Below are 15,125 nucleotides of genomic sequence, written 5' to 3'. Positions count from 1 at the left end.
TCCAGGCAAGAAGACTGGAGTGGGTTGCATTTCCTACTCCAGGGGATCTTCCCAGTCCAGGGATTGAACCAGCATCTCCTGCATTGGCAGGCAGATTCTTCACCAGTGGAATGGTTACCACTCCTAAACCTGGAGGGCAGGGGAAGGGAGCAGTTGCTGGAACCCTGGAAAACATCATGTAAAAGAGGCTGTTTTGAGAGGAATAGTGATTTTTGGTCCAAGGACGGAATCAGTCCAGCATGATTTTCCATGGAGAGACCCAGGAAGGAAGGCCATTGGCTGACCCATCCAGGAGCCAGGGATCCACCTGCAGTGGTCCATTCTGGGCAGCCTCCCAGTGCCTAGGGCACGGTTCACAAGAGTTCAGCACATCACCCACCTCTTCTGCTCCAGCGTGTTCTCCAGAATATTTTTTTCCCAGAAGGCAACAGTCATCAAGTTGTACCAGCAAAAAATCTCTCTTCCAAAGAAAGTTGATAAATATCAAAGCATTTCTCTTTACATGCAATTGAAATAATCTCAAAGCATGTTTTGACATTGATAGATCAATAGATCAATCCTGAAGAAAGTCAACGCTGAATATTCATTGGAAGGACCGATGCTGAAGCTGAGGCTCCAATACTTTGGCCACCTGATGCAAAGAGCTGACTCACTGGAAAAGACCCTGATGCTGGGAAAGATTGAAGGCAGGAGGAGAAGGGGATGACAGAGGATGAGATGGTTGGATGGCATCATCGACTTAATGAACATAAGTTTGAGCAAACTCCAGGAGATGGTGAAGGGCTGGGAAGCCTGGTGTGTTGCACTCTATGGGATTGCAAGAGTCAGACACAATTTAGCAAATGAACAACAATGAAGCATGTTGCTTGGGTTTTGGCCATGACCTAGAACCTATAAAGAACTCATCTCAAGTAGCGTGTTATATTCATAAAGATACCACCCAGCAGAGGGGAGGAACCTCACAGGCTGACAACTGCAAGGGTGGGTCATTAAAACTTACCTCCTCTATTATTTAATATATTTCCATAATACCCTGAGGCAGGCAAGGGAGAGTTTCTATAAACAGTTTCTATGCTACAAGGTCTTCATAAGAGGAAATAAAAGCCATTCTTCCTCATCAAAGGAAAGTTGTCCTGTAGTATTAGGTCAGCTGTGTTGCTGATCAGATGGTTTTGGAAGCTCTCTGCCATTAGTGCAGGGGATTTGGGAAGCAAAAAACCCTCAGAGTCTCTCTGTTCTCCCCTATCCCATTGCCACTCCTCTACCATCCTTTCATATGACATATCTCAGAATAATGGCCCGGCTGTTTGTTTCATGACTAGGAGCCTAGAATTCAAAGCAGCAGTAACAGTGTTTTGCATCTAAAAATCAGCATTTCAAGGATCTCCTGTGCACCTGGCCCTGGGATAGGTTTTGTAGACGCAGAAATGAACACGACACTGTCTGTGCATTGACAGAGAGCATGGGTTAATGATGGAGAGATGTCTGTCAATTACAAATGAGCAGGCTAGCGGTGAGGTTGACACAGTAACACAGTGCTCTGGAGATGCAGAGGATGGAGGAATTGCATCCGCCCTGGATGATCAGGGAAGTTACGTGGGTCAGGTGATTCTGAGCTCTGGGGGGAGGGGGATTCTTGAGGCAGAGATGGAGGAGGAGAGTTGTAGAGACAAGCAAAGTTGTATCTGACTCTTTTCGACCCCATGGACTGCAGCACGCCAGGCTTCCCTGTCATTCACTATCCGAAAGTTTGCTCAGACGCATTGTCCATTGAGTCGGTGATGCCATCCAATCATGTCATCCTCTGTCATCCCCTTCTCCTCCTGCCCTCAATCTTTCCCAGGGTCAGGGTCTTTTCCAATGAGTCAGCTCTTCACATCAGTTGGTCAAAGTATTGGAGCTTCAGCTTCAACATCAGTCCTTCCAGTGAACATTCAGGATTGGTTTCCTTTAAGATTGATTGCTTTGATCTCCTTGCAGTACACACACACTATGCAACGGTAGACACTCATGCTCTGCCTACATCTACATTCTCCCACCCAACTCCATCACGAATGTCACTTTCTTATTCACATGGTCACCTGCCTCCTCATCTATCCCCTGACACACTCATGTCACACTTTCCATGGCTCTGTTTGCATACTCACACAACCCACCACAAACACACATTCGCCATTCACTCACATTACACACTCACTTCTCCCAAAGATTTCTCATCCCGCCTTCATCTCTCCTCCACATTTCCCTCTTCCTTCACACTGACACACCCCTTGCACACAGCCTCACCACCCCCAGCACACACCATCACGCCTCTTCCCAGAAGGACCAGTGCACAGAATCTTAACCTTGGTAAAAATTTCACAGTAAAACAATTGCTCTCCTGGCTCCTGTAAATTCTTTTCTTCTCTCTTCTGGACACTCTTTGTAACTCAGAGGCATTCCGGATGGTCATTTTGGGTATTCTACACATCCTTTATTGGCTATCATGACTGTTCAGTATGGCATATTGGGTAAAAGCACCAGATTCAGCCAGTTGGGATCACCACCCCTTAAAGGCTGCCTCATGTTGGGTCAGTTACCCCTTTCCAAACCCCAGTTTTCTGATCTGTGAAATGGAGACATCAAAACATCTGCCTCTTGACATCAAAGATCAAAATGGGTAGGATAATAGAAAGCCCTGAAGTCAGCTCCAGGTGTGTAACGAACGGTGGGTGAAAGTTAGCCCCTGATATTATTATTATGCTATGTGTATTATATTATGATAATCTAGTTATAATAATTACTGAAGTGTAGCTTATTTATAACGTTGTGTTAGTTTCAGGTGTATAGCAGAGAGTTTCAACTATATATATGTGTATATATATATATATATATATATATATATATATATATACACATATATTCAACTACATATACACATATATGTAGTCCTTTTCTGGAGAAGGCAATGGCAGCCCACTCCATTTCTCTTGCCTGGAAAATCCCATGGACGGAGGAGGCTGGTAGGCTGCAGTCCATGGAGTCACGAAGAGTCGGACACGACTGAGCTACTTCACTTTCACTTCTCACTTTCATGCATTGGAGAAGGAAATGGCAGCCCACTCCAATGTTTTTGCCTGGAGAATCCCAGGGGCGGCGGAGCCTGGTGGGCTGCCGTCTGTGGGGTTGCACAGAGTCGGACATGATTGAAGCGACTTAGCAGCAGCAGCAGTTCTTTTCAGGTGCTTCTTGATTATAGATCTTTACAAGTTATTGAATCTAGTTCCCTGTGCTGTACAGTAGGTCCTTGTTGTTTATCTGTTTTATATGCAATGCTTAGAACACCTGCCTAGCATGCCTTCCGACCCCAGCCTTTCAGACACCTGCCTGTGCTCACCTGCATCTTCAGACTCAGCTTCCAGTCCCCTTTTATTTTGCAGCAGGAACATCACTCAGCACAGAAGATCAGAGCTTCAAATATCTGGAGGGCCAGGTTTCCTTCTCAGCCCTTACATTGCTCACCAGTGACTTTGGACAAGCTCCCACTGACAATCCCCATCCTTAGTTTTTTATCTGTAGAATGGATTCATCCTAATAAAATACTAAATAATAATAGTGCATATGTGTTGTTAGGTGGTCTGCAGTGTGAAGTGATGTTCATCTGCAAATGCCATTTTTATCATCATTTCACTTGACTTAGTATAATAGCAGAAATCTTAACCTCATGGTCTTCACCCTGAAAAGGTGGCTGCTCCGTGGTCTGCCTTCTGACTGGCCGGCCAAGACTCTGAGGGTTGCCCAGCAAGGCTGCAGGAGAGAATGAGCCAGTCCATTGGCCACGGAGGAGGCTAAGCCCCAAGAGTATAATGGGAATTGTTCAAGACTTGCCAGAAAATTGGTGGATCCAGGTTGCCTCCTACCTGTTGTAGCAGGTTTCTAGGAGTATTGAACAACTGGGCTGTGATTAAAACAACAAATATAATAATTGCAAATTGTAGCCTCCTTCACCCTCCACCATCGCCCTACCTTTATTTTTTCAACAAACATTTTCTGCATGTCAAGCATTATATATGTTTGCTTGTATCATCTCATTTAAGCATCATAGCTCCCTGGAATAGGAACTGTGATTTTCTGCAATCTGCTCAGAGAGGCTGAGAGCTGGCCCAAGATGACAGGACTGAGAAGTGATTGAGGCAAACCAAGGTCATCTGAGTTTTAAGTCCATCTTACAGGAAAAACTTGAAGTGACTGGGCTTCAAGTTATGGATGGACCTGACTTAATCAAAGGAGAAAGCTCTGTGGGCACCAGCGGCTTTCTTTAATCTTCTTCCCAGGACACTGGCTTTTCTATCAGTGGCTTTGCTCAGAATAATTCTAGCCGGAGACCAGGACCCTCTGTGCTGACCTGGCCCACAGTCACTGCATCCTCTTTTCTGTTGTGTGCAGCTTGAGTGATAAACTCTCAAGCCTCCGTATGATTCTCTCTGACACTCTTCTAAAACTGCCCTAAAAGCAGTTCTCCTCCTTTGCCTTATTTCTTCCTTTATTTCAACCCCCAAGCCTTCCAATTTTCACACTCTTTTCTTTTTTTACAGGAGGTTGAGGGTCCAATGGACTTACCAGGTGACTTGGTGGTAAAGAATCCACCTACCAATGCAGAAGACTCATGAGATGTGGGTTTGATTGATCCCTGGGTTGGGAAGATCCCCTGGAGGAGGAAATGGCAACCCAGTCTTGTGCTCTAGCCTGAAAATGTGATAGACAGAGGAGCCTGGTGGGCTAACAGTCCGTGGGGTTGCAAATAATCGAACGTGAGTGAGCACGCTGTGAGCACGAGGATCTAATATTCCTGTTTCCTGGTCTCCCCTGCGAGCCTCTGCTTCCTCCTTTTTATCATTCGATTCATTACTTCAACGACCTGGAGCCTTTTCAATCTATGCCATACTGTTATAATCAGATTTTGCACTGACCCTATTTTATTTTTGGGTTTCCCTGGTGGCTCAGATAGTAAAGAATCTGCCTGCAATGCCAGAGTCCTGGGTTCGGTCCCTGGGTTGGGAAGATCCTCTGGAGAAGGGAATGGCTACCCACTCCAGTGTTCCTGCCTGGAGAATTTCTTGGACATAGGAGCCTGGTCGGCTACAGTCCATGGGGTCAAAAAGAGTCAGACATGATTATTTTGTTATTCATCCCTGTATGTATCATCTCCACCCTCCTCTCCTTCCCCTGATTCATAGGCACTCTGTGTACTAATTGTATGACATCCCATTCTACTGTTCCTTTATTTATTTAGATATGTGGGCATCATCGAATTTTGCTTTGGGCAACTGTATTTGAAATTTTGCATAAATGGCATTGTGTTTTAGTCCTCTTTTACTAATTGGCTTGGTGTTATAGTTTGGAATCTGTCCTTGTTACCATATGTAAACCTACGTCACACTCCTGAACGCTCCCTGGTGTTTCACAGTCTCTCGTACCAAATTTATCTAATCCCCTCATGATGCACGTCCAGGTTTCTTCCAACCATGGCTGCCATAAGCAAGGCTGGACTGATTATCTTCCTATGTGTTTCTTTATGGACCTTTGTGAGAATTTCTCCAGATGATGTATACAAGACTTAGTTTGCTGGATCATAGGCATTAAAGCTTAGTTATTATAATTCTTCCAGTTTGAGGAACTATAAGAATTCATACTGTCATTCCTGATACAGAAAGATTCATCATGTCCTCATATAAAATACCCTTCCTAGGTAGAATTTTTGCTCATCTGAAGGGTATAAAATACCACCTCAGGACTTCCCTGGTGGTCCAGTGGCTAACACTCCACATTCCCAATGCAGGGGGCTCAGATTCGATCCCTCGTCAGGGAACTAGATCCCCCATGCCACAACTAAGGATCTTGCATGCTGCAATTAAAACCCAGTGCAGCCAAATAAGTAAATAAATATCAAACAGTTTAAAAATGGCATCTTATTGTTGCTTTCACTTTTATTCCCCTAAATACCAGAAGTTGGGGCCCTACATCCTATGCTTTCTTGTCAACTTTTTTTCCTTCTGTGATATTGCAAATACCTTCTTCCAGTCTGCCAGCCATCAATGCTGCTCTTCATTGAAAATACGCCTTAAATTTGTCATAGAGTGAAAAAAAAAAATCTCCACCCCAAGTTTGTGCCTTTGAGAACTCACCTAAGAAATCACTCTATAGCCTGAGGTCACAATACTATTCACATTTTTCTTTTGTTTGAATGGTAAAGACTTACCTTTAATGTAATTGGAGCTTGTTTTTGTGCATGGTGTGTGGCAGAGATTTAGTATTCTCATAAATTTATGATACATGCAATAATTGCCAAATATGCTAATATTTGTGATTCTACTTCTTCTTTTTTAAAAAATATTTATTTATTTGGCTGGTCCTGGTCTTAGTTGTGCCCCATGGGATCTTCCATCTTTAGTGTGGCATGCAAACTCTTAATTGTGGCATGTTGGATCTAGTTCCTCCACCAGGAATTGAACCCATGGCACAGGGAGCTCAGAGTCCTAACCACTGGGCCACCATGGAAGTCCATCTACCTCATTATATGTCAAATTTCTCTTTCTCTCTCTCTTTACCTCACTGTCTTATACTATATACCCTATTACATTGGCATATATATATATATATATATTTTTTTTTTTTTTTTCCCTGCCAGTACCATCTTGCTTTTATTACTATGCTTTTGAAAGATATCATAATAACAGGTTGGGTGAGTCATTCTCTCTCCCTCCTTTTTAACTGCCCAAATGTCCTTTGCTATTTTGGAAGTTTCATTCTTACACACAAATTTTAAACCAGTTTGTCAAGTTTCTTACCAAGTCTGGTTGTGAGAATGTCTACCCCATAGGATTGGTTGGGCAACTACATACACTACCATATGTAAATTAGACAGCCAATGTAAATTTGCTCTATGACCCAGGGAAATCAAACTGGGGGTCTGTAACAACCTAGAGGGGTGGGGAAAGAGCTGCAGGTGAGAGGGGCATTCAAGAGGGAGAGGGTATATGGACGTGTGTGAGTGCTAAGTCATTTCAGTTCTGTCCAACTCTTTGCAACCCCATGGACTGTAGCCCGCCAGGCTCCTGGGCATATGTACATCTATGGCTAATTCATGTTGATGTATGGTAGAAATGAAACCAATATTGTAAAGCAATTATCTTTCAATTAAAAGTGGATAAAAATTTTCATAAGACTTTGCAAGCTGCTAAGATGTCTAGAAAAGTTGGTGCTGTGTTGAGACAAGAACAAGGCTTTGGGGTCAGCCAGATATGAGCTGAAGGCCCTTGGAGCTTGAGTGACTCATCTAACCCCTGCGTCTCTCAGTGCCTTTATCTACATGACTGAAGTTGATATTAACCAGCTCTGAGGCTTGTGTATGGGGAAGGTAGTGATTACATGGGGCTTTGTAGCCTGGTGCATGTGGGGATGGGGGACTCGGCAGTGCGGGGTGGGATATCATTAGGGAAGGGAGAGAAGGATGAGGATGCTGAGCCAGGTTCCACACCAAGACTCAGGGCCGCTGTCGACGTGGGACAGGCTGCCGGGTTAATGAGATCATTCATCAACATTATGTTTGGGGCCATGATGGATTTACCCAGCTCCCCTGCCTGAATCTTCTGGGAAAAAGGACATTAATGGTGACATCTGTGAGCACGGGGATGTGTGTCAGGCTCCTGGAGTGGTGGTGAGGAGACTTGCCTCTCTCCCCCAACTCTTTCTGCTTTGACATCTTAAAACTCAGCAAGGCCTGGCGGGACCTGCTGGGTTATTGCTGATCTGCCCTAGAATCAGCCAGCCACGGAGGAAGTGTCTGCTGTGAAATGCTCCGACAATGCTAGGAGGCATAAAGGTAGAGGGAAAAGGGCACCAGGTTTGGAGGCGGTGCAATTAGGTCTGAGCCTCAGTTCTCCCACTTCCTGGCCTATGGTGTGACTCTGGGCAAGTCATTTTGCCTAGTAATTGTATCCACCGCATAGATGTTGAGAGGGTCATGTGCTACGATGAATGTCAAAGGCACATGCTAAATGGTAAAGTATCACAGAGATGTGAGGCACAGCCATCATTTCAAAAACGAACCATGGGCTGCCTTTTAGGTGACCGTTTGCTTGCAGTTTTAACTTCAGCCCTTCCATTAACTGGCTGCTGTTAATACTTAGCTGGAAAAATTTCTGGACAATGGACATGAGTTTGAGCAAACTCCGGGGGATTGTGAAGGAACAGGGAAGCCTGGTGTCCATGGGGTTGCAAAGAGTCAGACGCAACTGAGCGACTGAACAAAAACCACTAGCAACTGGCTTGGAAAATATAATTTAATGATGCCCACAAGTTAGTGTGTGTGTGTGTGTGTGTGTGTGTGTGTGTACTGGGGAGGGGAGGAGAACTGTAAGATGTGAGGTTCTTAGGGTTAAGAAAAATTATAGCCAGGCCCAAGGGTTTAAAGGAAAATCAAATTAATTTGGACTTTTCATTTGCATTTAAAAGTGCAGCCTGTGATTTTGAATCTAGAATGGCCCTATGACTAATAAGAAAGATAATTAGCAAAAACAGTAATAGCTCAGTATGCTCCAAATACTGAATTGATTAGCATCCATTCTTCCATTTACCTATATAGCATGAATCCCCATCTTACAGATGAGGAAACTGAGGCTTCCAAGGTTTCAGCGACATGGCAGGTGGGTCACTGTAACCGGGAATCAAACCTGGGTCTGTCTGGTTTCAATACCCAGGCTCTTTATAACTTGGAAAGGCCTGACAGTTACCCTGGGAGATTCATATGGGGTTCTTTTCTCAGTCAAGAGCACAGTGCTCCTACCACGCCACTTCTGAAAACAGCAATTTCTGGAGATGAAACTTCAATTTTTCAGACTGGGAGGCTGACACTTGAGACGAGGCATCAGGCTAGAGCATGTCAACCCCCCCACCCTCCCCAATCACAGTTGTGGAGGTGCTGATTGCAGGGAAGACAGTGAGTGAGGCAGCCAGCTAGAAAATCAGAAGAGAAAAACGTGGCTTCACTTGGCAGACAATCTGTATTTTCTTCGGTTCACCAGGGCCAGATCCTTTTTCTGGTAACTTCCCACTCAACTTTCATTGGAAGTTGAAATCTTCTTTGGAAGTTTCATTGGAAGTTGCCTTCTTAGGGCACCGGGACTTATGAGGAAACCGCCCCCGCTCTATGCCCTTTCGCAGCCATAGACTTTTTTAAAAAGTTCTATTTAGACCTGAATTTTCTGTCCTTTATTATTTGGCCCCACAGCATATGGGATAATAGTTCCCCAACCCGGGATTGAATCCGTGTCCCCTGCAGTGAAAGCGCAGAGTCCTAACCACTGGGCCTACCAGGGAATTCCTTCCCCTGCCATAGATATTGACTATAGAATAAAGCAGACTATTTTCACATGATGAAGAATCTATTTCACTATTAGTAAAAATATTTTTGGAACTTTGCAGGTAGTCCAGTGGTTAAGACTTCATGTTTCCACTGCAGGGGGGCATGGGCTCCATTCCTGGTCTGGGAACTAAGATCCCACATGATGCAGCCAAAAAAACAATTATAAAAAAAATATTTTCCTCATCATGCCATCTTAAAAATGTGACCTGGGGCAAAAGAAAGAGATTAAAAATAATCCACAGATCTTAACTGCCAGAAGGCATCTTGGCTGAGTATAAAGGCAAGGAAGCAAACAGTCAAATCTGCGCTCCGTTACTTCCCAGCTGATAAATCTCAGCGAAGCTTCTTTATCCCTCCAAAGATTAGTATATTGCTCAACTCTAGGGGGCAACAGAGGATGAGATGGTTGGATGGCATCATTGACTCAACAGACATGAGTGTGAGCAAACTTCGGGAGAGAGTGAAGAACAGAGAAGCCTGGTGTGCTGCAGTCCATGGGGTTACAAAGGGCTGGACATGACCGAGCCACTGAAAAACAATAATAACTCTAGGGGGCGGCATTCTTTCTGGTCTCACAAAGAATATCCTGTTCATGGCTCCTACTGCAGTTGGTATAGCACAATTTCTCTGTCTCTGGATATCATAATCTTTGTTTATAAAAAGAGCATGATCCAAGAATACCTTCTTCATAAGGGTTGTTTTTAGAACGAGGTGGGACAATGACCACAGAGAAGTTCACAGTGACTGGCACCATGGCAAGCTGTTCAACAGGATACATTCTCTTCCCACGGGACTTTTCAGAAATGGGAGGAAATGGAGATAAATAAGTTACAGCTCCATCCAGTGCTTGGGAAATCAAGCATCAAGATAAATGATGATATCAGAGTTTGTGAAACAATATGAAACAGGACATTACAAAGTGATACGTGTCTAAATATTAGATAAATGACATCGTGAATAAGTATTATGACTTCCAAAGAGAGAGGGTGTCTTAGGTGAGGGTCCTGAGAAATGGAGTCTAAGATGAGGATTTATCTGTAAATGATTAAAGAAATAGTCCTGGCTGAAGTGGGAGCAGCAGGGTAAGGTGGGGAAGAAGTCAGATAAGGGTATGATTTCAGCCTTGGTGGCTTGGGGGGTAAAGGATCCACCTGCAATGCAGGAGATACAAGAGCTGAGGGTTCGATCCCTGGGTCGAGAAGATCCCCTGGAGGAGGAAATGGCAACCTACTCCAGTATTCTGGCCTGGAGAATTCCCATGGACAGAGGAGCCTGGCGGGCTACAGTCCATGGAGTTGCGAAGAGTCAGACACGGCTGAAGCATCTAAGCAGCAGCAGCAATCCTGCAGAGAAGCTCTGGAATGTATATTGCATCTCTGAGTTTGCCTCCAAATGCAACAAGGAGCTTTTCATACTTCCGTCATCATTGGCTGGGGCTGCCCCTACGTGGGCTACATTCCTGGACACTTCTGGGTTTCTCTACAGTTCTCCAAAAAGAGTTACAAGGATCAGTCATTAAAAGAAAAACACATAGGGACTTTGCTGGTGGGTCCAGTGGTTAAGACTCCAGACTTCCACTACAGGGGGCACGGGTTCCATCCCTGGTTGGGGAACTAAGATCCCACATGCCACGGGGAAAAAAAAAATCAAAACAAACCATAAAACCACACAGAAATTGGTGAGGGGATTTATGTTGCAAAACTATATTTCTCCAAATGGTGTATTTCCCATTCCTTAAACTCTTCAAGGATTTTACTACTTCCCTTCGGGCTTCCCTGGAGGCTCAGATCGTAAAGAATCTACCTGCAATGTGGGAGACCCCAGTATGATCCATGGGTCAGGAAGACCCCCTGGAGAAGGGCATGGCAACCCACTCTAGTCTTCTTGCCTAGAGATTCCCATGGACAGAGGAGTCTAGTGGGCTATCTTCCATGGGGTCACATAGAGTCAGACACGACTGAGCGACTAACAGTTTCACTTTTCAAGAACTACAGATAGTCGATTGGGTATAGGTGACTGCCGTGATGAATAAACAACAGCAGAAGAAACGCTGTGTAACTTGCGAGGTTTGGCCACATGAGGTTATGCAGTTCTCTTTTGAAACACTTGCCCACAGAATCCAGATATAGTACTTTAAAGCAGCTCAGGACACTTGAAGACCCATAGAAAGGGGAATCAAGAACTCCAGCCCTCTGCTGTGATGAAGTTCCTAGTGGCAGCCAGCCCTAGTTTGCCAACCATGAGAGAGATCATTCCTGAAAGTAGATCTCCTGGTTGATCACCCCACTTGATGCTACATCAAACCAGGAAGGTTGCACAATCAGGAGCAAAATAAATGATGGTTCCTGTTTTAAATCACCAAGGTTTGGGAGCGACTTGCTTTTGTAGTAGTAACTGGAACAGACTATAAGAAAATGATGGAAGGAATCTGAATCTGGGTGAAGCACTTACAGCGTTGTAGAGGCTGTTGGGGTTAGGTTCAGATTCTCTTTACCGCGCTGGTGTGCCCCATCTCTTAGATCCTATGAGTGGTGATCATTGCCCTCTTTTGGAGAATTGCCCTGGGCCAGATGGGAGTCACCTCACCTGGAAGGTATCCTTTCCTCTTGGAAGTTCACAGCCAGCAGCTGACTGACACAGTGGTATTAAAAGGCTCATCCCTTGTCTCAAGGTGGAATCAATTCAGTGGTGCCACTGTGTTGCAGAGTTTCCCATGGGATCACATTGAATCTGGTCTCTTTGCCCTTGTCTATGTTTTTTCCCTGCCCTCCCTCTCTTCCCCTTGTGAAGACTCCATTAATAAATCATTTGCATAAAGATCACCCCCCAGTGCAGGCTGTGTTCCTAGGGAACTTGAAGTAGGACAGACAGTCCCAAGGACACTTACTGCAAGGGTATTATTATAGGATCAACATATAATAAGTGTGAGTATTATATACAACACAATATAAGATGATGACGAAATGATCATTATTGTTGCTGTTGTAATCTGATCAGATGTTTTAGAAGAAAGGTTCAGTTCACTTCAGTTGGTCAGTTGTGTCCAACTCTTTGCGACCCCATGGACTGCAGCACACCAGGCCTCCCTGTCCATCACCAACTCCCGGAGTTTACTCAAACTCATGTCCATTGAGTCGGTGATGCCATCCAACCATCTCATCCTCTGTCATTCCATTCTCCTCCTACCTTCAATCTTTCCCAGCATCAGGGTCTTTTCCAATGAATCAGTTCTTCAAATCAGGTGGCCAAAATATTGGAGTTTCAGCTTCATCATCAGTCCTTCCAATGAATATTCAGGACTGATTTCCTTAGGATGGACAGATTGGATCTTCTTGCAGTCCAAGGGACTCTCAAGAATCTTCTCCAAGACCACAGTTCAAAAGCATCAATTCTTTGGCACTCAGCTTTCTTTATAGCCCAGCTCTCACATCCATACATAGCTTTGACTAGATGGACCTTTGTTGGCAAGGTAATGTTTCTGCTTTTCAATATGCTGTCTAGGTTGGTCATAACTTTTCTTCCAAGGAGCAAGTGTCTTTTTATTTCATGGCTGTAATCACCATCTGCAGTGATTTTGGAGCCCCCCAAAATAAAGTCTGTCACTGTTTCCATTGTTTCCCTATCTATTTGCCATGAAGTGATGGGACAAGATACCGTGATCTTAGTTTTCTGAATGTTGAGTTTTAAGCCATTTTTTTCACTCTTGTCTTTCACTTTCATCCTTGATGAGAATTTAGGATGTCTCTATGACACTGTAAGTGCTTCATCCATATTCAGATTGTTTCTTTCTATCATTTTCTTATAGTCTGTCTGTTCCACTTCCTAAACTGTGGTGATTTAAAACAGGAACCATCATTTATTTTGCTCGATTGTGCAACCCTGGTTTGATGCAGCATCAAGTGGGGTGATTCAACCAGGAGATCCACTTTCAAGAATGATCATTCCCATGGTTGGCAAACTAGGGCTGGCTGTCATACTCTTTAGTTCTTCTTCACTCTCTGCCACAAGGGTGGTGTCATCTGCATGTCTGAGGTTATTGATATTTCTCCCAGAAATCTTGATTCCAGCTTGTGCTTCATCCAGCCCAGGATTTCACATGATGTACTCTGCATATAAGTTAAATAAACAGGGTGACAATATACAGCCTTGACGTACTCCTTTTCCTATTTGGAACCAGTCTATTGTTCCATGTCCAGTTCTAACTGTTGCTTCCTGACCTGCATACATATTTCTCAAGAGGCAGGTCAGGTGGTCTGATATTCCCATCTCTTGAAGAATTTTCCACAGTTAGTAGTGATCCACACAGTCAGCTCCCAGTCTTGATTTTGCTGACTGTGTAGAGCTTCTCCATCTTTGGCTGCAAAGAATGTAATCAATCTGATTTTGGTATTGACCATCTGGTGATGTCCATGTGTACAGTCGTCTCTTGTGTTGTTGGAAGAGGGTGTTTGCTATTACCAGTGCATTCTCTTGGCAGAACTATGTTAGCCTTTGCCCTGCTTCATTCTGTACTCCAAGGCCAAATTTGCCTGTTACTCCAGGTATTTCTTGACTTCCTACTTTTGCATTCCAGTCCCCTATAATGAAAATGGCATCTTTTTTGGGTGTTAGTTCTAGACGATCTTATAGGTCTTCATAGAACTGTTCAACTTCAGCTTTTTCAGAATTACTGGTCGGGGCATAGACTTGGATTACTGTGATATTGAATGGTTTGCCTTGGAAACGAACAGAGATCATTCTGTTGCATCCAAGTATTGCATTTCAAACTCTTTTGTTGACTATGATGGCTATTTCATTTCTTCTAAGGGATTCTTGCCTGCAGTAGTAAATATAATGGTCGTCTGAGTTAAATTCACCCACTTCAGTCCATTTTAGTTCACTTGATTCCTAAAGTGTCGACATTCACTTTTGCCATCTCCTGTTTGACCACTTCTAATTTGCCTTGATTCATGTACCTAACGTTCCAGGTTTCTATGTGATATTGCTCTTTATAGTATCAAACTTTACTTTCATCACCAGTCCCATCCACAACTGGGTGCTGTTTTTGCTTTGTCTCCATCCCTTCATTCTTTCTGGAGTCATTTCTCCACTGATCTCCAGTAGCATATTGGGTACCTACTGACCTGGAGTGCTCATGTTTCAGTGTCTAGCTTTTTGCCTTTTCATACTGTTCATGGGGTTCTCAAGGCAAGAATCCTGAAGTGGTTTGCCATTCCCTTCTCCAGTGGACCATATTTTGTCAGAACTTTCCACCATGACCTGTCCATCTTGGGTGGCCCTACATGGCATGGCTCATAGTTTCATTGAGTTAGACAAGGCTGTGGTCCATGTGATCAGATTGGTTAGTTTTCTATGACTGTGGTTTTCAGTCTGTCTGCCCTCTGATGGAGAAGGACAAGAGGCTTATGGAAGCTTCCTGATGGGAGAGACTGACTGAGGGGAAAACTGGGTCTTCCAGTTACTGATGGGCGGGGCCACACTCAGTAAATCTTTAATTCAATTTTCTGATGGTGGGTGGGGCTGTGTTTCCTCCCTGTTATTTACCTGGGGCCAAACTATGGTGGAGATAATGAAGATAATGGGGACCTCCTTCAAAGGGTCCCATGCAGGCACTTCTACACTCAATGCCCCCAAGCCTAAAGCAGGCCAACACCGACCCACGCCTCTGCTGGAGACTCCTGGACACTCATGGGCAAGTCTGGGTCAGTCTCTTGTGGGGTCA

The sequence above is a fragment of the Odocoileus virginianus genome, chromosome 33 (assembly GCF_023699985.2).
Source record: "Odocoileus virginianus isolate 20LAN1187 ecotype Illinois chromosome 33, Ovbor_1.2, whole genome shotgun sequence".
NCBI lineage: Eukaryota > Metazoa > Chordata > Mammalia > Artiodactyla > Cervidae > Odocoileus > Odocoileus virginianus.
The sequence above is the reverse complement of the archived record's forward strand: the minus strand, read 5'-3'. Positions refer to the sequence as shown.